The following is a 27,754-nucleotide window of genomic DNA, read 5'->3' on the forward strand; positions in this document are numbered from 1 at the left end:
ACCACCTACTTTATGCCTAATACTAACCTTTACCCCTACTGTATGCCTAACACTGGCCTTTACCCCTACTGTATGCCTAACACTAACCTTTACCCCTATTGTATGCCTAACACTAACCTTTACCCCTACTGTATGCCTAATACTAACCTTTACCCCTACTGTATGCCTAACACTGGCCTTTACCCCTACTGTATGCCTAACACTAACCTTTACCCCTACTGTATGCCTAACACTAACCTTTACACCGACTGTATGCCTAACACTAGCCTTTACCTCTACTGTATGCCTAACACCAACCTTTACCCATTACTGTATGCCTAACACTAACCCTTACCACCTACTGTATACCTAACACTAGCCTTTACCCCTACTTTATGCCTAACACTGGCCTTTACCCCTACTGTATACCTAACACTGGCCTTTACCCCTACTGTATACCTAACACTAGCCTTTACCCCTATGTTATGCCTAACACTAGCCTTTACCCCCTACTGTATACCTAACAATAGCCTTTACCCCTACTGTATACCTAACAATAGCCTTTACCCCTACTGTATACCTAACAATAGCCTTTACCCCTACTTTATGCCTAACACTAACCTTTACCCCTACTGTATACCTAACACTAGCCTTTACCCACCCTTACCATGCCTAACACTAGCCTTTACCCACCCTTACCATGCCTAACACCAACCTTCACCACTAATGTTTGCCTAACATGACACCTTTACCCATACTATATGCATAACATTAACCTTTTCCATTACTATATGCCTAACACTAAGTTTTATCCCCTACTGCATGTCTAACACTAACCTTTGCCCATTACTGTATGCCTAACACTAGCCTTTGCCCCCTACTGTATGCCAAACACTAACCTTTACCACCTACTTTATGCCTAACACTCGCCTTTACCCCTACTGTATGCCTAACACTAACCTTTACTCCTACTGTATGCCTAACACTAACCTTTACCCCTACTGTATGCCTAACACTAACCTTTACCCCTACTGTATGCCTAATACTAACCTTAACCCCTACTGTATGCCTAACACTGGCCTTTACCCCTACTGTATGCCTAACACTAACCTTTACCCCTACTGTATGCCTAACACTAACCTTTACCACCTACTGTATGCCTAACACTAACCTTTACCACCTACTGTATGCCTAACACTAGCCTTTACCTCTACTGTATGCCTAACACCAACCTTTACCCATTACTGTGTGCCTAACACTAACCCTTACCACCTACTGTATACCTAACACTAGCCTTTACCCCTACTTTATGCCTAACACTGGCCTTTACCCCTACTGTATACCTAACACTAGCCTTTACCCCTATGTTATGCCTAACACTAGCCTTTACCCCCTACTGTATACCTAACAATAGCCTTTACCCCTACTGTATGCCTAACACTAACCTTTACCCCTACTGTATACCTAACACTAGCCTTTACCCCCTACTGTATACCTAACACTAGCCTTTACCCACCCTTACCATGCCTAACACCAACCTTCACCACTAATGTTTGCCTAACATGACACCTTTACCCCTACTATATGCATAACATTAACCTTTTCCATTACTATTTTATCCCCTACTGCATGCCTAACACTAACCTTAACACCCTACTCTATGTCTACCTTCACCCCTACTGTATGCCTAACACTAACCTTAACACCTTACTGTATTCCTAACACTATCCTTTACACCTCATGTGTTCCTAACACTAACCAGTACCATTGTTGTGTTCCCAATACTAGTCCATTCCCCTACAGTATGCCTTAAATTAACCTTTGCTCTCTACTGTATACCTAACCCTAACCTTTACTCCCCCCACACGAGCACACACACACACACTTTATGCATAGCCCTAACCTTGACCACTGCTGTACTTCTATAACTATTGTTTACCACTACTATGCACTTAAAGTCAAAGTTTACCCCCAATGTTTACACCTAACACTAACCTCTATCCCTACTATGTGCCCAACAGTGACATTTAGAACTGCTGTAAGACTAACACCGACCTTTACCACTACTGTATGTCTAACAGCAACATTTATACCTACTAGATGCCTAACACTAACTCTATTCTCACACTTACCTTCCCGAGTTAAGATGCAGATTACACACTAACATTCAGACTGACACTAACAACACCAGAACATGGACCCCAGTCCATATGAAGCACCTGAACACGTTGGCATCACCACGATCACAGCAAACTCTACTGTAAAATGAATGGTCAGACGGGACCATGCTCCATGAGGAAGTGATGACACAGCAGGCAGCAGGAAGATGGCAGAACAAGGTCATGCATACAGCATAATGCAGATAATAGCTTGATTTTTTAACACTGTCTTTTTTTTCATAACCTTAATACACAAAGCAACCTGTGCTCAACGCCAGCCTGCTATTGGCTGCTTTGTCGTCATGAATGTTGGCAGTACAAAATGTTCTACAGGCCCAAGAGATGAATAATCACACAGTGATTATTTAATTATTGTTTAAGATGATTATTGCTCTTGATATTTGGATTCTTTTAGGCAATTTAAAGTGCACCTGGATAGTGCTGCATACAAAAGTTACGGCTAACCCTCCTGATATGTATGGGTCCTCCCATACCTTCTGTTTGTACAGCTGCAGCTTCATTCGGTCCATCGCCATCAAGTCTCTCTGCGAGTCTCTATGAAGTGGACGGCACTGCCTGGCCCTGCTTTGCCCTGTTCTATTTTAAGCAAAATTCTAACTGGTGAGCCGCAGAGACAGCAGAGATAACCTTGTCATGCCTCTGACGGCGGTCACATGTGATGTAGGAAAATTAGTTTAATGTAATTTCCAAGATGGCAGCCACCATAAGAAACACACAGCAGATCTAGCCCTTGTGGCCAGCAAGGTGACACCATGCACTTCCTGTTACCTACCAATCTGGATCCTTACATAGAGGACACAGTTTCTCCTGTAATGCCAGGGATGCTGGAACTGTAATCAGGCATCTATAGTCCTTCCTACTTTGGGTGTTGCATGGTGATTGATTGACTCCTCCACTGGCTGCTACCAGAGAGAACAGAATGAAAGATGCAATGGGCTGCTCTTCTTCCCACCGCTCTGCTTCTACTCATGTTAATGCTCTCAGATTAACCTGCCTCCTAACATAATTTGCCTTCATCAGTTTTGGGTTCAGTTGGGCTTTAAGAAAGATTTTAGTATTCTTTTCTGTGTAAGGTAAAGATTTAATAGTGTGCCTGACCCAAAATAAACCGCAAACTCTAAATTTCCAAGCACAGTTCCTGGAGAAGCAAAGACTTCAGTAGCTGTAGTCGTTCATGGCAAAAACCTGCACCAATCAGTCAGAATTCAGCTTTCACTGATGTGATAGCAATATCTACTTGTTAGAGGCTAGAGTGTATTTAAATGGCTGTGAGAAAGTATTTGCCCTGTTCAGGGGCATTGTGACATTCACCTCTGTTCCCAGTCTTTTGCCTTTAGAAATAATGCTTCTCTGTGTGGTTCTCTGAAGTCCCAGAGCTGCTGTATCATCTCCGTAACCCTTTCTTTTTCTCATATCTTCTGGAGTTTCCTTTGATCATGGCACAGTTTTCTTGTACGAGTCTTTGAAGTGACTACTTCGCTCTCACGCATATCGCAGTTTACAATGAGATTTGAAACTAACCTTGTTGTCTTCGATCATCTGAAACTAATTATCAACTACATTTGATTGCTTAAATAATGAAGGGGGTGTTTCGTTTTCTACATGGGGGCTCTGGATGTTGGACAGCAGAAGGATTTTGAAGAATGTATTAAGTCATTTCATAAAACGGTCATCTGAACACTCAGATTCCCTCTGTTTAATATTACACTGTGTTTAAAGGAAACCTTTAGGGTTGGTTCACACGGACCTCTGCCCGGCTTCCGGCGGGATCTCGTTCGGCACCACCGCCGCGTTTGGGCTGATGGCGGGCTTTCAGTTACGGCCTGCGTTTTTCGTACCCACAGGAGACAGTAGATGCGGCAGTTAATATGCGCTACATGTAGCGTCCAGGGTCACCCCAAACACTGGCGAAAATTGGGATCGGAACACCACGTTTACGCAAATGCCAGTAAAAGCCCAGTATAAATACTTTCGAATAGGAGCGTTTAATGCCAAGTCCCGAACGCCGGCGGTAAACGCAGGGCAGACGTCCGTGTAAACCAGCCCTTAATGAAAAAAAATTAATAATATAATGAATTGTACGTGTAGTAAAAATAGTGAATAGAACATTAGTAGCAAAGAAAAGAGTCTCATATATTTATTTTCAGTTAGCTTTTCTATAACATTACATCATTCGGTCATATTTGCAGTTTAGAAACCACACTCTGTATTTTAAGCTATAAAATAGAGCACAGCAGACCCTTTGAACTTTCCTGCAGTAAAACCTTACCGAAAATTGTCTCTCACTGTTTCTTGGCTGTTTAAGTGCTTTAGAAAACAGGACTGTATTTGATCCAGTGCGTCAAACAGCTCAGAGAAGCTGTTCAGATAACAACTGACGTTTATTAACTCTTCCTGTACTGGAAAACAAGATGAAACTCTTTTGAATTCAAGAATTTTTGAAGAAAACCCCAATAATCACCCAAAGTGATTAGTCCAAAACCTGTCGGTTCTTTCAGATTTTAGCTGGAGTGGTCCATTAAAGATAGCAAACCATTTAGTACAAAATAATGAATAGCAGGAGGAATAAGGGGGTATATACTTAATCACACCGCTATATTTCCTCCTGATTGCTGTTGGCCCTCCCCGGTCCCTGTAAAACTCTCTGCACCTCATCTATCTGCACTCAGTCGCCTTTTGGCCACATAAGACACACAGAAAATTCCCTCTCTGCTGGCGAAGCAGCGTCAGGCCAAGGACGGGGCGACTTTCAGGCTCTCTAGCACTTAGCAGGTCCGCCGGGCCTCCCGGACAGAAGACTTTTCACACAATCAGGTAGAAAGAGGCAGCGGCGGCCGAATCACGTCCTATTCACAAAACAAAAAGATTATTTTCCTGACAATGTGAGAAAACAACAGCACAGCATGACTCCAGCCGCTGAAGCATGCCGCTCTGCCCTTATAATATCCTCTGCGGCTCAAACCCGGCTGTCCTCTAAACTCTGCCCGCCGCGCACAAACTTTGCCGAGAGGATTGCAGAGCCTTTCACACCAGCTTCACGTCTTAAGGAGGGACTCTACCTGGTTGCCACTTTATGAGGACACAACAAGCCAGATTTATGTGATAACATTAAGCTGGAGAGAACAGTTCTCCTTATAATCTAAAGGTGGTTATTAACGGCTAATCTCCCGAACAATCCACCGCGCCATCAATCAGCTCGAGTGCCGATCAACGATGAATGACCACTCTATCCATCGTCCTACTGATTTGAATTTCGCAGTTATTCTTTTAGTCTGATCGAATTGCTTATCATTTTTCTATCCATTGATGGGCCCGAGGGCTCATTTCTGATCGATTGCAACAGGAAATTGTATCCTTGATGAGCACCTTAAAGTAAACCTGAGACGTAGGGATGGCAGTGCTTAGGAGAACTCATGGAGAAGCATGTGATCAGTTTGATAAGCTGATACATTTGGAAGGTTCTGATTTGCTGGTCCTGATCATCTGTTAAACCAGGAAGTCATCACAGCAAATCAGAACCTTATAAATCTATCAGCTGATCAAACTGATCACATGCTTCTCCATGAGTTCTCCTAAGCATTGCCATCCCTACTGAGCCACTGCCAAGTCCACGATCCAGCTGGGTTGCGGCCACTGCGGATACATGGCCCCGGTCTCACTACCGTGGCCAGTGTCGTGTTCTGCCCGAGCGTAATTACAAGTCTAATGAACTGCGAAAGCACAGAACGCTCCCAGGACACTGAAGCGCGATCAGGGAGTGCATGCAGCAGGTAAATGCATGCGCAGTCCGCCGTGACTCAGCCAAATTGCAGACTTTATGGGGCTGACCACGGCACAACGGAGAGAGCAGACGGACTACATGGGGGCGGAGGAAGCCCCAGATAAGTATAATTCCTTTTTCTACAATTAGACTAGACCTGAAGGTGCACAGCCTCAGCGGTGGGCTGTAACAGCCATCCCAGAATGTCAGAATCACATAATAAGGAGATATTGTGGAGGCCGCATACAGTGCTGACAAGTCAAATTGATCCAAAGCTGGAAATCTCTGTGTTTAACCTCAGCTCTACAGAGATAATTCACAGCGTGACAGATCTGCGAGAATCCCGTTTCTAATCTGCGGCACCCGGATCCGATCGATGAAGGGATAAACGTGAATACTTTACAATGATCCTCGGCCTGGATACCGCAGATCTGGGCTTCACCTTACCCATTACGGGATAATCGCAGTTTAAAAGCTCTTCATTCAAACACAGCAGCCATCTGTGAGAGCCGCCGCCGCTTAACCAGAAACATATGGAAAGCAGGCCGGTAATTACAGCGCTCTCTGCCCCAATCACTGGCGGAGCCTGCAATCCATCCTGAGATTACCGGCCAGCTCGCAGCACTGTGTGTGTGTGTGTGTGTATATGTGTAGTGTGTGTGTATGTGTAGTGTGTGTGTGTGTGTGTGTGTGTGTGTGTGTGTGTGTGTGTGTGTGTGTGTACAGTGTGTGTGTACAGTGTGTGTGTACAGTGTGTGTGTACAGTGTGTGTGTGTGTACAGTGTGTGTGTGTGTGTACAGTGTGTGTGTGTGTGTGACAGAGTGAGTGAGTGAGTGAGTGAGTGAGCGAGTGAGTGAGTGAGCGAGTGTGTGTGTGTGTGTGTGTATATAGTGTGTGTGTTGGGCTTGATTCACAAAAGCGTAATAACTGCTATCATGGCAGTTATCACGCGATCTCCCACACGTAAAGGTTTGCGCGTGCAAAGGATTACTCCGCTTGATAAACGAATGTTTGCGCGCGATCACGCACGTGTTTCACATGTGTCATCGCGCGCAAACGTTCGTTTATCACATGATAACTGCTGAGATAGCAGTTATCACGCTTTTGTGACTCAAGTCCATTGAATGGATAACAACACCTCGATTCTGCAGTCATGGGGGGGGGGGGGGAATTCACATCTGTGTGTGTCCACCCAAAATTTAAAGTGGGGCCCTAAATAGTACATTAATAAACTCACAATGTAAACGTTGCCCCTTCTTAGGATTATGAAATGTTACCCCCAATTTCCACAGTATAAGTTGCTACTTTGTGTCTATACTGATATATGACTTACATGTATGTCACATGGAAACTTGGGCACCCAAAATATTGGCTAGAAGAATATCAGTAAATGTATCAATATTTTACTATTATGAAGTCCAAATAACGATAGTAAAATATAGGTAAATGATATGGATATTTTACTACTGCTAAACCTAAGAGCGCCCCCTCTACCTGTGCCTAACCCTAACCCCCCCCCACACACACACACTGTATACACACACACACACACACACACACACACACTGTATACACACACACACACACACACACACACACACACTGTATACACACACACACACACACACACACACAACTACCTTTAAAGGGACCCTGAGCGGTGTCATCAAAAAGAAAACTGGACTTACTGGGGCTTCCTCCAGTCCACCTCCTGGCCCCCACTGTGGTCCCCCTGGCGGCTCCAGTAATGCGCTGACTTCAGGTGAAGTCGTGCGGGCTCGCCCCCGCTGCGTACTCATCTCCACATCACGCCGACTGCCTTAAAGTTTTAAAAAAGTATTGGGTGCCGCAATAAATGGTAAATAACGGAGGCTGCCATAGGCATCCATACAAATATTGTTTCTAGTAGGCACCCAAATTTCCTACTATAAACAATGTTTGTGTGGGCGCCTCTGGCACCTGTGTGCTCCGGTGCTGCTTTGGGTCTCCTGACAACCACAAGCTGTATGCTGTCTACCTCCTGCTCTGAATGCAGGTCATGTTATCGGGAGCTGGAGGGATGCAAGCATAGAGCGTGTGGCTGCCAGGGAGGACACAAGAGACCGGACGCTTTGCTGGAGCAGGTAAATAATGCAGTGCTCCGCTTCACTACTCTGTAATGTGGGTAGAGGGTGCTGGTGGGGGAAGGTGTGCAGGTGTTGGGTCCCGTGGCTTGTTGTTGTGCCCCTGCTTAAAGTGACAATGTGTCACCAGTCTTCTCCTTTGGAGGGGAAGGCAGTGTGCTGTTGTTCTTTTACTGCTTACAATGATGCACAATAGAAGCTCTTGAGGGCCACATACAATGGCAAGGAGGGTCATATTCAGCCTGTGGGCCTTGAGTTTGACCTCAGTGCTCAAAATGTAAATACAGCAAAGCCCCTGTTATCAGGCAACCAGAAGTCTCAACTTATCTGCATGCCTCAGGGGATAACGGGGACTGCTTTTTAGGGGTTTTGCAGTGATTAAAATACTCACCGAGTGTCCAGCACCGTCTTCTAGCCTTCCCGGCACTCCTAGCGGCTGTCCGGCATCCATGCACCCGGCGCGGGTCAGGCAACATGCGGGAGCCGTGCACGGAGGACCAAAGAAAGCCGCTATGAGAGACAGGAAAGTTAGAAGTTGGCGCTGGACAATCAGTGAGAATTTTATACTGCACGGGGCGAAGGTTACAATAATTCACCTTTAAGTGAACATCTGTGGTTACCCCCAATGCACTGCTACTGAATATGCAAATGATCTCTTTATGCCCCTGAAAGCCAGGCTAGCATCCAGAACTGCTGGTGTCTTTCAGGGGCATAAAGAGATAATTTGCATATTCAGTAGCAGAGTGTAACCAGCACCAGGCATTCCCAGCGGGTGTCGGATACCAAGGACTTTACTGTATCTACCTAATGTGGAATAATGACGTTTATTGTAACTAAACAACACTAAGGCCTGGTGCACACCAGAGGAGTTTTTTCTGAGCATTTTGAGTTTTTAAATCTGCTGCTAATGTTATCCTGTGTGTATCTGTGCACACTGTAGCAATGAGGTTTTGTAAAAAAAAAACCCATAGCATTACATTGGGTAGAGCTTTTGAAACCTCTAGCGTTTGGGCTATGTAATGCTATGGGTTTTTCTTTTTACAAAACCTCATTGCTCCAGTGTGCACAGATACACAAGATAACATTAGCAGCAGATTTAAAAACTCAAAAGGCTCAGAAAAACTCCTCTGGTGTGCACCAGGCCTAAGATTTACTCTTACATAACTTTCACCGAGGTAATATTCCCAAATTTTTCTTAGGCAGCGTCCCTATAGAAATACACAATACATTTCTCCTAAAACAGATGCAAAGTAACGCTCTCCAAATCCAGCATTTCTCCAGATAGAAACGCATTTCAATTCAGCGGCTTGTCTCTCCATCAGCAAAACTGAACGAAAGTTTGTTTTCTGCTAACAAGTGGCATTTTCTGCCGTCGATTACTCTCAGCGAATCCGGCGCAGGCGAGAGACGCCCCAGCCATCCGTCCTTTGTCTGATTCCTCTAAGTCTTGCCGACATGACGGCCGGTCTGTCCTGCTGACCGCGGTAAAACAGCCGAGTGACATGGTGCTGGGGGAAGACAATTAATGAATAAATGTGTTTTTATGGTCAGCACACAAGAGGGCTTGTCTGAAGTTTCTGTGGCTTCCGTCCAGCTCTGATCTGCTGACAAGCGCAAAAGACTCAAAAATTAAATAGCCCGACTACTTACAGGGGAGAAAAACATAAAAAGTTACTTAAGTCATCGCCATTATATCACACACGATCAACTTCAACACTATCGATCAGTGGAGATTGGCCAAATTTAATAGCTCCCCCGCCCCCTCTCTCCCCTCGTTGGACATCCGCAGCAAGTTTCAGAACGGGCTGACCAGAGAATGATGTGTCAGTAATTTAATGAAAAGTGTTAATAAAATATTACATTATTGGCATCACAGCCAACGCTGCCCAGGTCACCTTGTGAGCCGCGACAGGCGATGGGGTGGCCAGACGGGGGAAGGTGGCTGCTGCCTCTCAGATGGGCAGACTGTGAAATCTATAGCGTATTAAATAAAATGTTTAAATCCATAGCAGGGGTTTCTGACAACCGGGTAAATGTCTCTATACGTTAAAACTTATCTGTTTGCTTTTTTTCCTTTATCAACACTTTCCATTGAGTTTAGAAAAGAAAACGTTAAAATCCAGCGAGTGAGGGGCTGTGAAACAAAGACGACTCCCCATCTCTTCGTTCTTAACTATATATCTTGAACCACTTCAGTACCAGCAGTGTCTGGCCCCTTAAGGACCAGAGACTGCTGGTACAAAAACAGGGCTCACCGAAATCACGCCGCATGAACCCGTTGCTCTCACCGTTCACTGTGATTGGCTATTAGTGATCACAGGGTCAGTAGCCAATTAAATTGGCTCCTGACTGGCTCATGCAGCTCTGCTGTCATAGTGACAGCAGAGCGGGTGGGCTGCAGTAACAGGAGAGTAGTTAGTGGTGAGAGCGGGTGGCGCAGAGATTGAAAATCTGGCAGGGATAACAGGTCCCAAACAGAGCATAGATTTCAAACAGCTACGTCCAGAATCGGTTAAAGAGACATTTGTGAGGGGTCATTAAGTGCCAGTTCCCACCGGAGATGGAGACTCAGGAGAAAAGGTTACTTGATTAAAGGTGCGTACACACGCACTACCAGCAGCAACAACGGGTCCGCCGGAACCTCCCGCTGGGCGGACTCTTAGCCGACAGTAGCGCATGCGTACGCTCAGCGGATCGTTCAGAAAAAGCCTCATCAGTCCGCCGACAGCGCGTACACACGCACGCTGAACGTCTGCCCAGCGGGAGGGTCCGGCGGACCCGTCGTTGCTGCTGGTAGTGCGTGTGTACCCACCTTAAGGAGTTTTCTCATTGGAGAATTTTTTACACCTGATCAATAAAATAATGTTTAAGCCCTCAGCAAGCAAGAAAACATTTGAAATCGGTTTGCTATTAGCGCTGCGTAATATGTTGGCGCTTTATAAATACAATAAATAATAATAATAATAATACTTTCCTATTTACTTTTAAACTTTTTTCAATTCTTAGGTACTTAAAAGTTGGGAGGAGAACGCCCCAAAAACACTTAAAAACAGTTTAAAAGGTGAGAGGAACGTGTCTCAAGATGACACATAGTTTAGGGGGGGTTTATTTATATAGAAAAAAAAATTAAGAAAACCCCAGACAATACGTTTCACTGGAGACAACCAGCTTCCTCAGGTCGGGAAGTACCGCATGGCTTGGAGCGCCTCTAGGACACTTCAAGGGAATATCTACCTTTTTAAAATGCATTGTTTCCCAGCATAGTCACCCTTACATGTAATGCAAAATTAAGATTATATATTTTTATTTTTACTTACAGTACGCAGTGGAGTTTTCGGCATCAGTTGGTGACCTGATCTATCACAGATTGCACAGTGCGGCCCCTATTCAATTCAATGCAACCTTTTTCTCCAGAGTTTTCTCCTAGGTGGTATTTTCACACCTTTTCAATAAAATGTCCCATATGCAACTCACTTTTTTTCCTGAGAGAACATTTTTCAATGTCTTTTTAAAATGTCTTTTCACAGTACTAAAAAGTAGGTAGAAAAGTACTCTCAAAATTATTTTCAGTATTGTCTTGCTTGTTTGTGGCTTAAAATTCATTTTATTGGCAAGTTGTGAAAATATCACCTAAGAGAAAACTCAGGAGAAAACGTGAATTTGATATGGGTCCTTGTGAATAAAATGCCTTTTAAACCACCAGAAAGCAAGGGAATTCTTGAGATAATTTTGATAGTACTTTTTCACCTGCTTCTTGGTATGTTCTTCAATTGCAAAGTGCTAAAAATTACTTCCAAATAGAAGATGAAAAATGATCTCCTAGGAGAACGCACTGGAGAAAAAGTGAATTGCTTATGGGCAAATGCCTTATAAACCCCAAGCAAGCAAGAAAATGCTCAGAATTATTTTGAGAGTACTTTCCCACCCACTTTTTGGTACTTTTTCAATTGCAAAGTACTGAAAAGTTATTTTTAAGGGAAGATGAAAAATATCTCCAAGGAGAAAACTCAAACGGGAAACATAATTGAATAAGCTTGTATGAGAGATTTTGGTCCTTACTCAATTCATTTTTTCTACTAGGTAATACTTTCACATCTGATCAATAAAATGCATTTTAAAGGACAACTGCAGCAAGAGGTATATGGAGGCTGCCATATTTACCAGTTGCCTGGCTGTCCTGCTAATCATCTGCCTTTAATACTTTTAGCCATAGACCCTGAAGAAGCATGCAGCAGATCAGGCGTTTCTGACATTAAAGGATACCACAGCCGAAACCATTAGGAGCAACTCTGCCCCCTCCGTCTTACCTAACCCCGCCTCCAGCAGCCTCTTACGGGTCTCGCTGGAGTCTGCTCCACTGCGCAGGCGCTAGCCCAGGATGCACGATTCCATCTGCGAGCGGCCGCGAGCACTCTGTGCTTGGTATCGCATTACGTCATGCGCATAGCACACCCGGCCGCAGTCTCGCCCTGAGGGATGTGCGCAAGCTGGGCTAGCGCCTGCGCAGTGGAGCCCAACTCTGGCGACCCGTAAGAGGCTGCCGGGGGGAGGGGGGTCTTTAGGTAAAAAGGGGGGGCGTTTTTCCTAATGGTTTTGGCTTTGGTATCCTTTAATGTCAGATCTAACAAGATGAGCTGCATGCTTGTTTCGGGTGAGTGAGTCAGACACTTCTGCAGCCAAATAGTTCAGCAGGGCTGCCAGGCAACTGGTAGTGTTTGAAAAAAAATATATGGCAGCCACCATATACCTCTCACTTTAAGCCCCCAGCAAGCAAGAAAACACTCAGAATAATTTTGGCAGTACTTTTTTTTAGTAACTTTTCAATTGCAAAGTTCCAAAAAGTTATCTAAACAAAAGATGAAAAATGATCTGCAAAAAAAAAAAAAAAAACTTAGGAGAAAGTGAATAGAATAAATGCGTTTTTTTATTTCCTTTGCATTCCTGTCTTTAGTTCAGTTTGCATCACTGAAGAAAGTGTTACAAAAATGCACTTTTCCACAAAGCACTTTCCTGAATCCCGTCTCTCTGACAGCATTTCCCAATAAATGTCACTCTCGCCTGCGGTATCCAGAAGAATAAGAGAGAGGACAATGGAGAGCAGATCCGTCAGCGTCTGCCTCACACATAATCAGCTGGTTGGGAGGAAATAGCGGAGGGAGCGTCCCCGATCTCCGGGATCTCCGCCAGACGCAGCCAGAGGCTCCCCGCGGAATCCAGCTCCTATGATGTCATCCCAAAGAAGACAATTAGGAAGGAACAGAGAGACAGGCCTCCGCTATGGGATAATTACAGCTTCCCCGCAAGTATAGGATATGAACCACTAGGCAGCGCAGGCCGCGGTGCCTTCATGGGAAGATCACACGCCGTAGACACATCACGGGAAAGTCACGTGACACAGACAACTCAACAAGATCACCGCTAAAGTTTCCAATTTTATATTTTCTCATTATAAGGCCAACTCCATGGAAAAGACAAGACAAATAACATTAATTTCGCTCTTTTCTCCTGGCGGGCTCAAAGCACCAGAGCTGCAGCCACTAGGGTGCGCTATAGGCAGTATCAGTGTTAGGGAGTCTTGCCCAAGGTCTCCTTACTGAACAGGTGCAGGCTTACTGAACAGGAAGAGCTCAGATGAGACAAGTTTAGCATGTCTTTTGGGTTTCTATCGCCGTATATGTGAGAGAATTTTGATCACTTCCTGATATATATATATATATATATATATATATATATATATATATATATATATGTATATGTATGTATGTATGTATGTATGTATGTATGTATGTATGTATGTATGTATGTATATATATATATATATATATATATATATATATATATATATATATATATATATATATATATATATATATATACACACACACACACACACATACATATACACATATACAATATTTCTCTCAGTGAAAGTGGAGTTTCCCTTTAAAGGTGATTTTGTTTTTTACACAAACCTCTGCCTCTAATTGCTGACTAATTTGTGTAATGGTTTGGGCCTGGTGAGGAGTATGGATTTACAGTGCAGGACACTGTACACTGCAACGTTACACCCCTGGAACAAACATGCAGCCAGCAGACACACATCTGGCACAAGTATGACCCAGTGAACATACACTTGGAATAAGCATACAGCCAGTGGAGTCACATATGGACCTAGCATGCAGCCAGTGGAATTGCACATAAAACAAGCATGCAGCCAATGGAGTCACACATGGTTAACAAGCATGCAGATAGTGGAGTCAAACATGGAACTAGCATACAGCCAGTGGAGTCACACATGGAACAAGCATGCAGCCAATGGAGTCACACCTGGAACAAGCATGCAGCCAGTGGAGTCACACATGGAACAAGCATGCAGCCAATGGAGTCACACATGGAACAAGCATGCAGCCAGTGGAGTCAAACATGGAACTAGCATACAGCCAGTGGAGTCACACATGGAACAAGCATGCAGCCAATGGAGTCACACCTGGAACAAGCATGCAGCCAGTGGAGTCACACATGGAACAAGCATGCAGCCAATGGAGTCACACATGGAACAAGCATGCAGCCAGTGGAGTCAGACATGGAACAAGCATGCAGCCAGAGGAGTCACACATGGAACAAGCATGCAGATAGTGGAGTCACACATGGAACTAGCATGCAGCCAGTGTAGTCACACCTACAACAAGCATGCAGCCAGTACAACCATTTATGTATTTTTTTTTTATTGTAATTTATTTATTTATTTATACAAAAAACAAATGTTGGTAACTATTGGGGAGTGTGGGAGGTAAGGGGTTATTTTAAAATGTAAACATAGGTATTTGCATTTAAAAAAAAATGCTTTTACATGTAGTTTTACTATTTGGTCATTTTTTTTAATGGGTCCTGTAAGCGAAATATGTACGCTTACCGGAAGTGTACTGAGGATGGGAAATTTTTACTTATTTTACTTATCAGAATGATTGCGCAGCTTTTCATAGAAGCCGCCAATTATTGCTACAGGGACTTAGATTAATTAATGGGAATTGTTTTCCCATTCATTGATCTCCTGGCGAGCGGACGGCAACATGAACGAGCGCACAAGTGAGCGGAAGCACGGACAGCGTTGGTGGCAGTGGAGGTACGTATATTTACTCCCCTAGGTGTTTAAATGAAGTCTAAAGGGGAGTAGCTATACTGTACAGAAGCTGTGAAGTGGTTAATAAAAAGCACCAGAATAAGAAACCATTGTAATGAAGGACACTGTAATAGGCGGTAGTGACATAAACATCCACACCAGCCTTTAAAAACCATGTCAGGGGTTCCTCGAAATCCAAAAAGTATTTGGAGGCTTCCTCCGGGATAAAAAGTTTGAGAAAGGCTGGTTGATGCAAATTTTGCAGAATAACAGGTGCACTGCATGCCATTTTTTTGTTGTGCTTGTGTGTCATTCTGTATAACTTAATGGGGATGTGCAAGTAACCAAAAATCGCATTGCGAGGGAACAGAAAAAACGTGTGCTACTTTCCTGTGCGGTTTTTGAACTGTGCATAAAGCACTTTTTATTGACAACTGAATTCTTCATCAAGAGTTTTGAAGTGAAATGTGGAAGTTATTAATGAATGAAAACAACATTTACCGCCTCCATACATAAACCATCATGCAGAGATGTGTAACCTCTCCCCTCTGCTAGAAACATGCTAAGTTTTTCCCGACAATGCCAGAGACCGCCGTTCTTTACCTAACCGTGCTGCGCTCTCCGACCAGCTGATCTCTACTCCAGGCATGGAGGGCAGGAGACCAACCGGCTAATCTACAGGCTTCACGCCACGGCAGCAGATGGGCTTGGCATAAGTAGCCGGGAGACTTCGTATGTGCACCGAGTGCGTCGCGGTATCATGTTATTCCCATCAGGCGACATCAAAACACAACTGGACGTCGGGGATGAGCTCTGCCTAATCCATTGCTACACTGGATTGACTTGAGAAAGAGTGGTTTGTGCGTAGTTGCAGGCAGCGTGCTGGGGGTCAGTCAAGATGAATCTGTGTAGTCTGTGGGATGTCCGCACATCAGATGCGCAAACATGGCTGCAGTCGGAGAGGTCAACAGATGCTCGACGGAGGAGGAAATCAAACAGAACGACAGGGAAGCGTGGCACGGGCCGCCACAACTGTGCCAAGGATGGCTGCAGAGCCAGGAAACTGGGGGGAACTTCTGAGGCAGAGATATAGGTTTATAGGATTCCCCTGTAAGAGGAAACCGCCATGGCCAATACATACAACAAAGAACTTATACGTAGAGTAAAGGTTTGACAGGTCCAGAGTTAATCCAATCCAGTGGGATTTGTAAAACGCAGCTTTTAATTATAAGCTTTAAAGTATGCCAGAGATCTTGTAAAGTAAAGATGTGATACTTACCCCGGGCCTTCCTCCTGCCCCATAAACACGTCTTGAGTCCCTCACTGTCCTCCCACGGACTGCCGTTCAGCTGTAATCAGCCTTGGTAACTGGCTCAATCGCGTCAGTCTACTGCGCATGGGTGGGAGGTCCGCGCATGCGCAGAAGACCCAGACTGGACCTGACTGAGCCAGTTACTGGGGCTGATCGCGGCTGAACGGCAGACCGAGGGAGGACAGTGACGGACTCAAGGCGTGTTTATGGGGCGGGAGGAAGCCCCGGGTAAGTATCACATCTTTACTATACAAGATCTCTGGTACACTTTAAAGAGAGACTGTCAGCCCCAAAATCAAATTCTATTTACCCACTCCGCATTGCAAGCACTCCAACCTACTCAGAAATGTTTCTGCTGTAATAAATCTTATCTCAGTCAGCCTGGCTCTATTTCTGCCATTGCCAACAAGAAGGAAGCTTGTCATCACACCTCCTACATTCCTGCTCCTCACTGATTGGCTGAGGGCAGTTCAGTGAGCTGCTGAGCTGAAATCTGATCTATGCTGTGCTCACGTGTTTACAAAGCAAGCTAGATATGACAGTGCAGTTACTAAGAGAGGAAAAAGGTAAGGGAGGAAATGACATCAGGATTGGCTTCAGTCAGAGGGAATCAAAATGGCAAATGCCAGGAACAAAATTGTCTTTATGTACTATATAAAATTAACTGATATCAAATGTGGACAGTACAATACATCTGTTATGTAAGTAGAACAAGCAGTTATCTATTTATATATGTGTTTTATTTCCTGGGATAGTATGGCAGTCCCTGCTGCTTTAAAATAGGTCAGTACATTAACGAGCCAAGCCAGACACCAAGGAGGACCGTTACAGTCATCCACAACAGGACGGCCCCCAGCCAATTAAAGCGGAACTGAATACAAAAAAAACCCCAAGTGTTTCACTTACCTGGGGCTTCTGCCAGCCCCTTGCAGCCATCCTGTCCCTCGCCGGTCCTCCACGATACTCCGTTCTCCTCCCGCCAGCTAGTTTCATTACCGTTGACGTGGCAACTGCGCCTGCGCGCCCCGGGGCCACGTATAGCTTTTTTTGCGTTCCCACCCGCAATAGCGCACAGTTTCAGCACTCGGCACTGAGCACTATGCTCCAAAACCACCTGCTTCGCGCCTTTATCAGAATGATCCATCGTTTATTTAGTTTTGCTGCAACCCTTTTGACATGGTTGAGACACAGGAACTAATTACTGATAAATTGGGATTGTTTGTTCAAGTAAAGATAACTTGTGAAAAGTTTTGTGCAGCAGCCGTGCTGTTTCTGGGAAGAAGCACAGAGGTTTGACAGACTAAAAACATAACTGTCTTGTTTCCAAACTCTGGCATCACTTCTTTATGCTGCGAGACTTACAGCTTCATTATATGTCATCTGTCAGCACATACTAAATGCAGAAACCAGCTCCTTCCTACAGACGTTTCTATTCTGCTCACGAGGGAACTTTCCACTATAATCCTAAAGGAGTAGCACAATGGCGGCACACCCCACTTACTGACGCTAATTACTACTTTTCTGCCATTGGAAACCTATTAAATAATTACTATGTGAATCAGTGCCCTATTTGTGGTAATGATAGATTTTACACACTTATGTTTCCTTTCATATTTGTGTGCCCTTTAAAAAAAGTTAGGAGAACTTAGAAAACCATAAAGAAGGGAGGTAGTGTGAGGCCAGGATACGGGGGTGGAGGAGGCGGCCCTGTAATGGGGTCCTCTGACCTCCTGGGAGCAGAGACGCCCCCCACTGTGCACCTGCTGGACACTCTGCATTGTAGAGAAATACAACTTATCACAAGAAATCTGTTCATTTATCTGGTAATAACACAAACATCTGGGCAAGGAGAAGTTTTTACAGTGAAAATACCAAGTTTATGGAAATGATGCTTCTCTTGAAGTACGCTTTTCATTGCTGTCACTGTTCTGGATACTGTATATTACTGTACAGTGAATGAATAGAACATTACATGCAACACTGGATACAAACCACATGCAACACTGGATACGCACTCGCACTGGATACAACACTGGATATTCACTGCATACAACACTGGACATTCACTGGAAACACACTGCATACAACACTGCATACAACACTGGACATTCACTGGAAACACACTGCATACAACACTGGAAACACACTGCATGCAACACTGAATACAAACTGCATACAACACTGGATACACACTGCATACAACACTGGATACACACTGCATACAACACTGGATACACACTGCATACGACACTGGATACACACTGCATACGACACTGGATACACACTGCGTACAACACTGGATACACACTGCGTACAACACTGGATACACACTGCATACGACACTGGATACACACTGCATACAACACTGGATACACACTGCATACAACTCTGGATATTCACTGGATACAACACGGGATACATACTGCATACCATACAACTCTGGATACACACTGCATACAACAATGGATACAACACTGGATACATACTGCATACAACACAGGATACACACTGCATACAACTCTGGATACACACTGCATACAACACGGGATACATACTGCATACAACTCTGGATACATACTGCATACAACTCTGGATACATACTGCATACAACACTGCAGAGGCGCGTGATACAACACGGGATACATACAACACTGGATACACACTGCATACGACACTGGATACACACTGCATACAACTCTGGATATTCACTGGATACAACACGGGATACATACTGCATACAACTCTTTATACATACTGCATACAACACTGCAGAGGCACGTGATACAACACGGGATACATACAACACTGGATACACACTGCATACGACACTGGATACACACTGCATACGACACTGGATACACACTGTATACAACTCTGGATATTTACTGGATACAACACGGGATACATACTGCATACAACTCCGGATACAACTCTGGATACATACTGCATACAACACTGCAGAGGCACGTGATACAACACGGGATACATACAACACTGGATACACACTGCATACAACACACAATACATACTGCATACGACACTGGATACACACTGCATACAACTCTGGATATTCACTGGATACAACACGGGATACATACTGCATACAACTCTGGATACATACTGCATACAACACTGCAGAGGCACGTGATACAACACGGGATACATACAACACTGGATACACACTGCCTACAACACACAATACATACTGCATACGACACTGGATACACACTGCATACAACTCTGGATATTCACTGGATACAACACGGGATACATACTACATACAACTCTGGATACAACTCTGGATACATACTGCATACAACACTGCAGAGGCACGTGATACAACACGGGATACATACAACACTGGATACACACTGCCTACAACACACAATACATACTGCATGCAGCACTGGAAACATACATCATTCAACACTAGATATAGACTATATAGAACACTGGAGAGGACAATGCACAGAAAACTAGATAAAATATCGAATAAGACACTGAATATAAAACTAAAAAATAGCATTTGAAGCACACTGGCTAGAACACTGAACATGAAAATGGACAGAACACAGAATAGGACACTGGACAAAACACAGAATAGGACAATGGACAGAACACTGGATAGGACTCTGGACAGAACACAGAATAGGACAATGGACAGAACACAGAATAGGACAATGGACAGAGCACTTGATAGAACACTGACTATAACACCAGACAGAACTGGACATGATACTAGGATATTAGGAAGCTGGATAGCACACATGTAAAGGTACTGGACAGACCACAATACACTATACTAAGACACGCAGCATTCCCTGCATGGCTCTGCACAGTGTGAGAATGAATCCTGCTGATGACAGACATCACAGGCAGAGCTTTTAGGATCCAGATGTTTTGCACACACAGTTCCTGGAGATGATAATGACATTATATTACCAGCCACTAACATTCTTATGTCGGGAGGAACTGACAATCTCACCGTAACACTTGGCGGCGTGAACTTGTCAGATTTAATTATTTACTTGTCACAAGTTAAAAAACCTTGACAAACATTGTCTCGGCTCGCCGTGTCACCATTCCGCTACGCCCTGCCCCAATCCGCTAGTATGAGAGGCCTCGGGGGAGCCTCCCAAAATAGCCAAAAGATTGGTTGCAGTAGCATCAGGTACGGAGTTCTGTAATGAAATATTATAAGCCGTATGAAAAGGAAACATGATTTTTTTTTTAATTTACATAGTGTGAAGATATATGCTGCTATAATTTACAGGCCCCTCTAGATGTCTAGCATCCAGAACTCCAAAAGGGTCTTTCATGACCCTTTCAGGTAAAAATCTAGGTGTCCCATGATGTCAGCATCCTCCCCTTCAATGGTTGGCCAAAGTGGAAGTTTTTTTTAGGTGACGCTGTTGTAAATCCTGCACTGAGGCACCCCCTCTCATCCTCCCGCCTCCCTTCTCCATAGAACAAAGCTTGATATGTAGCACAGCCAACAGGAATAGACAGTCACCCGAAATTATCACGTATGATCGTTTAGGATGACAGAAATTTCAAATGTGTATGTAGCTTAAATCTCATCATATCGCATGTCACCTCGGGCACTCTTTCAAGGAATCCGAAGGCGAAAATCTTAATCTATCTTACCTGGGGCTTCTTCCTGCCGGCAGGTCAACAATCTTTATGGGCAGCCAGAGGGACACCGAGGAGGACCAGAGCTGCGGAGAGGAATCGAAATGACTTCTAGGGGCTGAAAGAAGCCCCAGGTAAGTAAAGATATATTAAGATGTTCGCCTCAGGATTCTTTTAAAGAGTACCCTAGGTGACATGCGACATATATCAGAGCCGGATTAAGGCTAAATGGGGCCCTAAGCAAAGTAACTGATTTGCCCCCCCCCCCCCCCCCCATCATGTCGTAATAGAATCAGAAGATGCAGCTGCACAGCAACATGCCGCACACACCGGGGCAGCTGAGCTACTGGTTGCTATGGGCAACAGCTCGCTTTCCTCTGTGGGTGCACAATGCAGGGAGTAGCAGCGGCAAAATGCAGAGTGAGAGACTAATTAATTACATCCTCACACCTACCAGCATGATGTTTGTAATTATATCCCCTTGGGTTCCTTATATTTCATTGCATTGTGCTGAATCAAGCTGCCGACTTTGGAGAAAAGTCATCCTGTGTAATACAATGTAACTATGGAAATATGCATATCATTTTGAAGCTTTCTTTCTCCTCTTTCCAATGATAGATAAACTGCTACCCTGAGCCTTTTAGTTTTCACTCTTTTCGCGATCGAAATTGCCGCAGCCGCGATTTCGATCGCGAAAATAGCGAAAACTAAAAGGCATAGGGCGGCGGTTTATATATCATTGGAAAGAGGAGAAAGAGAGCTTTAAAATGATATGCATCTTTCCATAGTTACTGCACTGCTCAGAGTCACTTTAACCAGCCACCGCTGACAGGATGGCGAGGGCTGGTTTATGTGCTGATGGGGCCCCTTTGACTCTGAATGGGGCCCCAAGCGACTGCTTTTGTTGCCTGGTCGGTAATCCGGCCCTGACATATATGTATGTAAAGTGCCAAGCATACAAATATCTAGGCTGAGTTCCTTTTCTTCTTTTTCATCCTAAAGGGTTAAGCATTAGGTATGGAAGTAACAGCTTCTGAGTGCAGGGGACAAATAAAGGTCAATAGTTCATCTACTTTAGCTCTAGGACTCTGATACTGTGTGAAAGACTGTTGCGTTCATATGACACCACATAACATTAAACCTACTTTTTTAGCTTTTAAAAAGAAAATAAAACTGTAGGAGTCTTTAAAAAAAAAAAAAAAGGTCACTTTCAGCAGTAGGAGGATAGAAACAATTGTCTATCTCAAAGAGAACCCGAGGTGAACTTCAGAGAGTCAAGAATCAAATACTTATCTAATGGCCCATACTCACGGGAAACTTTTTTGGCCTGTCGCCAGCACACGTGAGCGTGTGCGCGACAGGCCGGCGACAGCTCCTCGCCAGGTCCCTCCGCGTACACACACGGAAGAGGGACCAGCGGTACGACGGAAGCTGTCGCCGAAGTTCCTCCTCCCCCCGCCGGAAGCGCCGTATTCTTTATGTAGGTTGCTGTCGTTAGTCCGCGTACTCACGCGGACTAGCGACAGTTGCGGCGGCAACTGTCGCCAGGCGATTGAGCGGTTCAATCGCCGGGCGACATCAGCGACGAGCGACAGTTCGGGGTGCGCGCCTGTGCAACGCCGCATACTCACGGGCGACCTGTCGCCGCAACACGCGCGCGCCGTGTGCTGTGGCGACAATTGTAGCCCATGAGTATGGGCCATTAAGATCCTGCAGAGGCTTCCCATGCCATCCTGCAGACCTTCGCTGCTGCCAAGGACCCTCCTGCACATTGTGACTGCACTCCTCTTTACGTACAAGTGGCCCCAGCATACTATGCAGGTGCAGTCCTGCTCACGCAGGCGCAGTATGGCTTGCACCCGTGCTTGAAGAGGAGCGTGGCTGCTAGCTTGGAATCCAATAAGAGCTTGTGGGATTCCTTTGGGGGGTCTGAGCTCGGCAACAGTGGACCTAAAGGCGTGGGAAGCCTCTACTGGATCCAGAGGCTTCTTTCTCCTTAGGTAAGTATTTGACTTTTGATCCAAGGTTTGACTCTGGTACAATTTAAGAGCAAAAATTTTACATGGACAGTGGTGGTCCTTTCACCAAACAACTATTACCAGACTTACAGAAAGACAAAGAAGAGAGCCCACAATAGTATAGTATGTCAAAGTAATGTGGGTATATAAGTTCTATGTGTTAAATAATACTGACAAAGGTAGGGTTACCATACAGGTAACCACTGTACAGGCAGGTAGGAAACATGAACCTGACCTCACTCAGGTTCAGAAGTCGCTCTCTGTAGATCCAAAGAAAGAAGCAACACCCTTCCACCAAGAGTGGACACAGTATGAAATAGTAGAACAACAGAGGCACCAAGAAGACTAATATAAACTAAAAGCAGTTTAAAAAGGGAGGTTGTGGTAGACTTACCTCTTCATAAATGCCTCCATTCTGTTGATTTCAAATAAAAATCACTTTATTATATACTACAATGTGCGACGCGTTTCGCAGGTATAACCCGCTTCATCAGGCAAAATCAAGGAGTAATTGAAACGAGTTCTGTAAAAAGCCAAGCACCTCTGTTACCTGACGCTCAGCATGCAAAGCCTTATGACAGCATACAAAAGACAAACCTTTAACCTGCAGGTATAAATTGTGGAGTGCAGCGTCTCGGTGCGATGGGTTGGCTTAGGCGCTGCAATAAATTGTCAACACTTGATGAGTGTTGTATTAATGTTGTACGAATGATATAACTGCCGTTAACAAGCAGTAAAGAGGTAGTGAAATAGCTGCGACTGCAAGGTGCACCTGAATGAGGTCTTTGTGGATTCTTGGCACTAATTATCAGCTGTAATAACAGGGAAACTGCATAACTGTCAAAAGCAATGCCCCAATCTATTACATCCCTACTAAAGACAGGTGAAAGAGGAGAATGCAAAAGTTATGCTGGGGATACACGGTACGACCCGGCGGCTCGATTAGCCGCCGGATCGACTCCCGCCGGGTCCCCGCTGCCGTCCGGATCGATTCCTGGGGATCGAGCGGGGTCATAATTTTCCTGTCGGAAATTATCAATCAAGCCATCAGGAGGAAAACGTACCGTGTATACCCAGCATTAGCCAAATGCTGGGTATACACGGGTCGATACGGTGGCCGATTAGCCGCTGGATCGACACCCGCCACGTCCCCGCTCGTCCGCGTGAGGCTCGATTGATAAGCCTGCGTCGTGCCGTGTATGCCCAGCATAAGGCTCAATACACACCATACAATCTTGGTTGTTCAATCTTACCACTTTCATGTAGTATAAGAGCTTATCCAATCAATCATTCAAGGTATTTTCAATCTGTTGGCCCTTATACTACATAGATTTGGTAAATCTGTACAACCAAGATTGTATGGTATGTGTTGAGCTTAAGGCTCAACATAAAAATGAAAAAAAAAATAATAATGGCATCATCATCCCATCCCCTCCAGGCATATAGAGGGTAAAGAAATGGAAGCAGCATCAGACTAGGGGCTTGTTTCACTAAAGTGTGCTACCTTGCTTGCCTATACTGGGGGACACCTGTACCTAGCTAGCCTATACTGGCGACCCATGTACCTTGCTAGCCTATACTGGCGACACCTGTACCTTGCTAGCCTATACTGATGGACACCTGTACCTTGCTTGCCTATACTGGGGACACCTGTACCTTGCTAACCTATGCTGATGGACACCTGTACCTAGCTAGCCTATACTGGAGGACACCTGTACCTTGCTAGCCTATACTGATGGACACCTGTACCTTGCTTGCCTATACTGGGGACACCTGTACCTTGCTAACCTATGCTGATGGACACCTGTACCTAGCTAGCCTATACTGGAGGACACCTGTACCTTGCTTGCCTATACTGGGGACACCTGTACCTAGCTAGCCTATATTGGGGGACATCTGTACCTAGCTAGCCTATACTGGGGGACACCTGTACCTTGTTATCCTATACTGGTGACACCTGTACCTTGCTAACCTATGCTGATGGACACCTGTACCTAGCTAGCCTATACTGGGGGACACCTGTACCTTGCTATCCTATACTGGTGACACCTGTACCTTGCTAACCTATGCTGATGGACACCTGTACCTAGCTAGCCTATACTGGGGAACACCTGTGCCTTGCTTGCCTATACTGGGGGACACCTTGACCTAGCTAGCCTATACTGGGGGGACATCTGTACCTAGCTAGCCTATACTGGGGGACATCTGCACCTAGTTAGCCTATACTGGGGGACACTTGTACTTTGCTAGCCTATACTGGGGGACACTGTACTGAGCTAACTTATACTGGGGGCACCTAGACCTGGCTACCTACCTACAATAATCTGCAGGGGATTCCAAAGACACATGGGCACCGTGTGGTGGGCGACACAGGACAGGTAATGTATAAATGCACACATAGGAGTACATTTATACACTGGGGGGTATCGGTGAGGCAACGGACGCGGGCGATTCCCAAGTGATTTTATGTTGAAATCGATCAGGAGTCGGCCTGCGGAGTATGGGCAGCCAACCACTCTCTATTTGATGGAGAGAGATTTGTCTCTTGGTCGAATCTGCCCATCGTCCCTAGATGTATGGCTACCTTTACATTTGTATCTGTGCAGATTGAGCAGCTGCAGCTTAGAAGTATAAATAATCAAAGATTTGGGGGAGTCATTTTTAAATTTAGTTTAGATTTTGTGCTTCAAGCTTTTATTAAACTTAAAATGTACATTACACCATTGCTTGAAACATTTTGGTAAGTTACAGGAAACGTAATTGGATCACGTTTTGCACAGAAATCCAGCAGAAACTTAATGCCAGGGAGGCTGAAACAGACCTGAACTCAGAACTTCATCTCTGCTCTTTAAAGATAAGCAACAGCATAATAACCTTTAAAGAAAAAAACTTTTTTCTTCTTACAGCTGATACAAATCCTAAAATAAATCTCCAGTGTTTCTTGTTCCTGCTTTTATGGAAGCAGACATATTGGTAACATCCTGTGCAGTCAAATGAGTTTATCTGCCGTGACAGTCAGACTGACACGGGGGAGAGGTCAAATTACAACTTGTGATTAGACACAGATGAGGGGGGAAATAGACAGGCTAAACTCTCTAAATACATACAGGGTGCATTTCTCTATGTTTTCCTTCTGTCCTGTGCAAGAGTTCAGGTCCACTTTAAGAAACATACGGAGCCACTGGGAGGAAAACGAAGTCATTCAAGGTAGGGTTACTATCGATGCTCATCCTTCCCATAACCTCCAAATACACAACTTAGTTAATTTTCGAAAGAAGACAAAATAAAACGCTCTCTCTCTGCAACAACTTTTTTGTGTGCTCAGATAATCTGTCAGAGAAGGAGGGAATAAGTGTGATGGGGGAAAAGCTGCAGGGGATGTTTAACTCAGTCTAGATTGTTTAGTAACACCAAGAGGACTGCATCATCATTTCCCATAATGCATAGCACTGGTTAACAGGACACAGGTAATACAGCAGTTATTGCGCCTGTGTTATGAAGTATGTGACCACAATATTAATGGCTGTAACAATTCCTTTTCCCAGAAGAACATCTTTAAGAGTGACGGGCGACATCACTACAAGTAAAAACAAATTATTCATAGGAACGTAACAAATATAATAATTGGGATCTTCATTATCTTCTTTCATGACAAAGCCAGGACTCTTCTTTACGGTGATGTGATAATAGCAGTCGCAGAAAACCCAGGGAATTATTCCAGCTATCTTCCCACATTAGAGGAAGACCCACAACACGAGAACACTTATAAATTAATATTAATAAAATGCACGGAGATGACAAAACAAAGGCGGGTTGCGCTAAAAATTCCTCCAAGATGTAATTAGAGTGTAATTTATGCTACTACCCCTGTGAGGGGGGTTTGGCTGTGTGTCTGTCTGCGCTGCGGCTTATATACTTATAGAGCACCGCTCCCCCTGGCTGTGCCTCTGCTGGCTGGGGCTATAGGTCCCCCCAATATCCTTCCCTTCCCGCAGATACCCTGCATGAGCACAAAATAAATGCTGCATTAACTCTGATATTTGGCAGCAATCCGCATTCAATTAAAAGGCAAATGTTGATCTCGGGGGAGATGGAGGTGTCAGCGGCAGCATGAATTTATACAATATTATCATTAATTGTAATAAGTTTATCAGAGCTAATTATCACTGTTGATGCAAAACTTACATCACCTTGCTGGGCTGTGATAGGTAACATAAATAGATGGCAGAAAAGTACCTCTCTTCCCAGAACTGTGAAAGAAATTGTAACGCAGGAGAGCTGCTGGTCTGCTCTGCCGGAGATCCCATCATCTTCTGCCAGTCTGCACTGCTAGACACCTCCTGTAACACAGAAGAGCTGCCAGTCTGCACTGCTAGACACCTCCTGTAACATAGAAGAGCTGCCAGTCTGCACTGCTAGACACCTCCTGTAACATAGAAGAGCTGCCAGTCTGCACTGCTAGACACCTCCTGTAACATAGAAGAGCTGCCAGTCTGCACTGCTAGACACCTCCTGTAACACAGAAGAGCTGCCAGTCTGCACTGCTAGACACCACCTGTAACACAGAAGAGCTGCCAGTCTGCACTGCTAGACACCTCCTGTAACACAGAAGAGCTGCCAGTCTGCACT

The 27,754-nt window shown here is 44.7% G+C and overlaps 1 protein-coding gene across 12 annotated transcripts in view; it reads right to left on the reverse strand.

The window, feature by feature from the left end:
• SOX6 (SRY-box transcription factor 6) overlaps positions 1–27,754 on the reverse strand; it is a 605,164-nt gene that overhangs the window by 435,373 nt on the left and 142,037 nt on the right. Inside the window, exon 1 of one of the 12 annotated variants that reach the window (XM_068260628.1) lies at positions 23,520–23,538. The exons of 10 other annotated variants lie outside the window; for them this stretch is intronic. The gene's annotated coding sequence lies outside the window, so the exon portion shown is untranslated. Of the gene's footprint in view, positions 1–21,122; positions 21,143–23,519; positions 23,539–27,754 lie in introns of those variants that run through there. One more of the 12 variants, XM_068260629.1, reaches the window with a different exon arrangement.

Source organism: Hyperolius riggenbachi, chromosome 11 (assembly GCF_040937935.1).
Source record: "Hyperolius riggenbachi isolate aHypRig1 chromosome 11, aHypRig1.pri, whole genome shotgun sequence".
Taxonomy (NCBI): Eukaryota; Metazoa; Chordata; class Amphibia; order Anura; family Hyperoliidae; genus Hyperolius; species Hyperolius riggenbachi.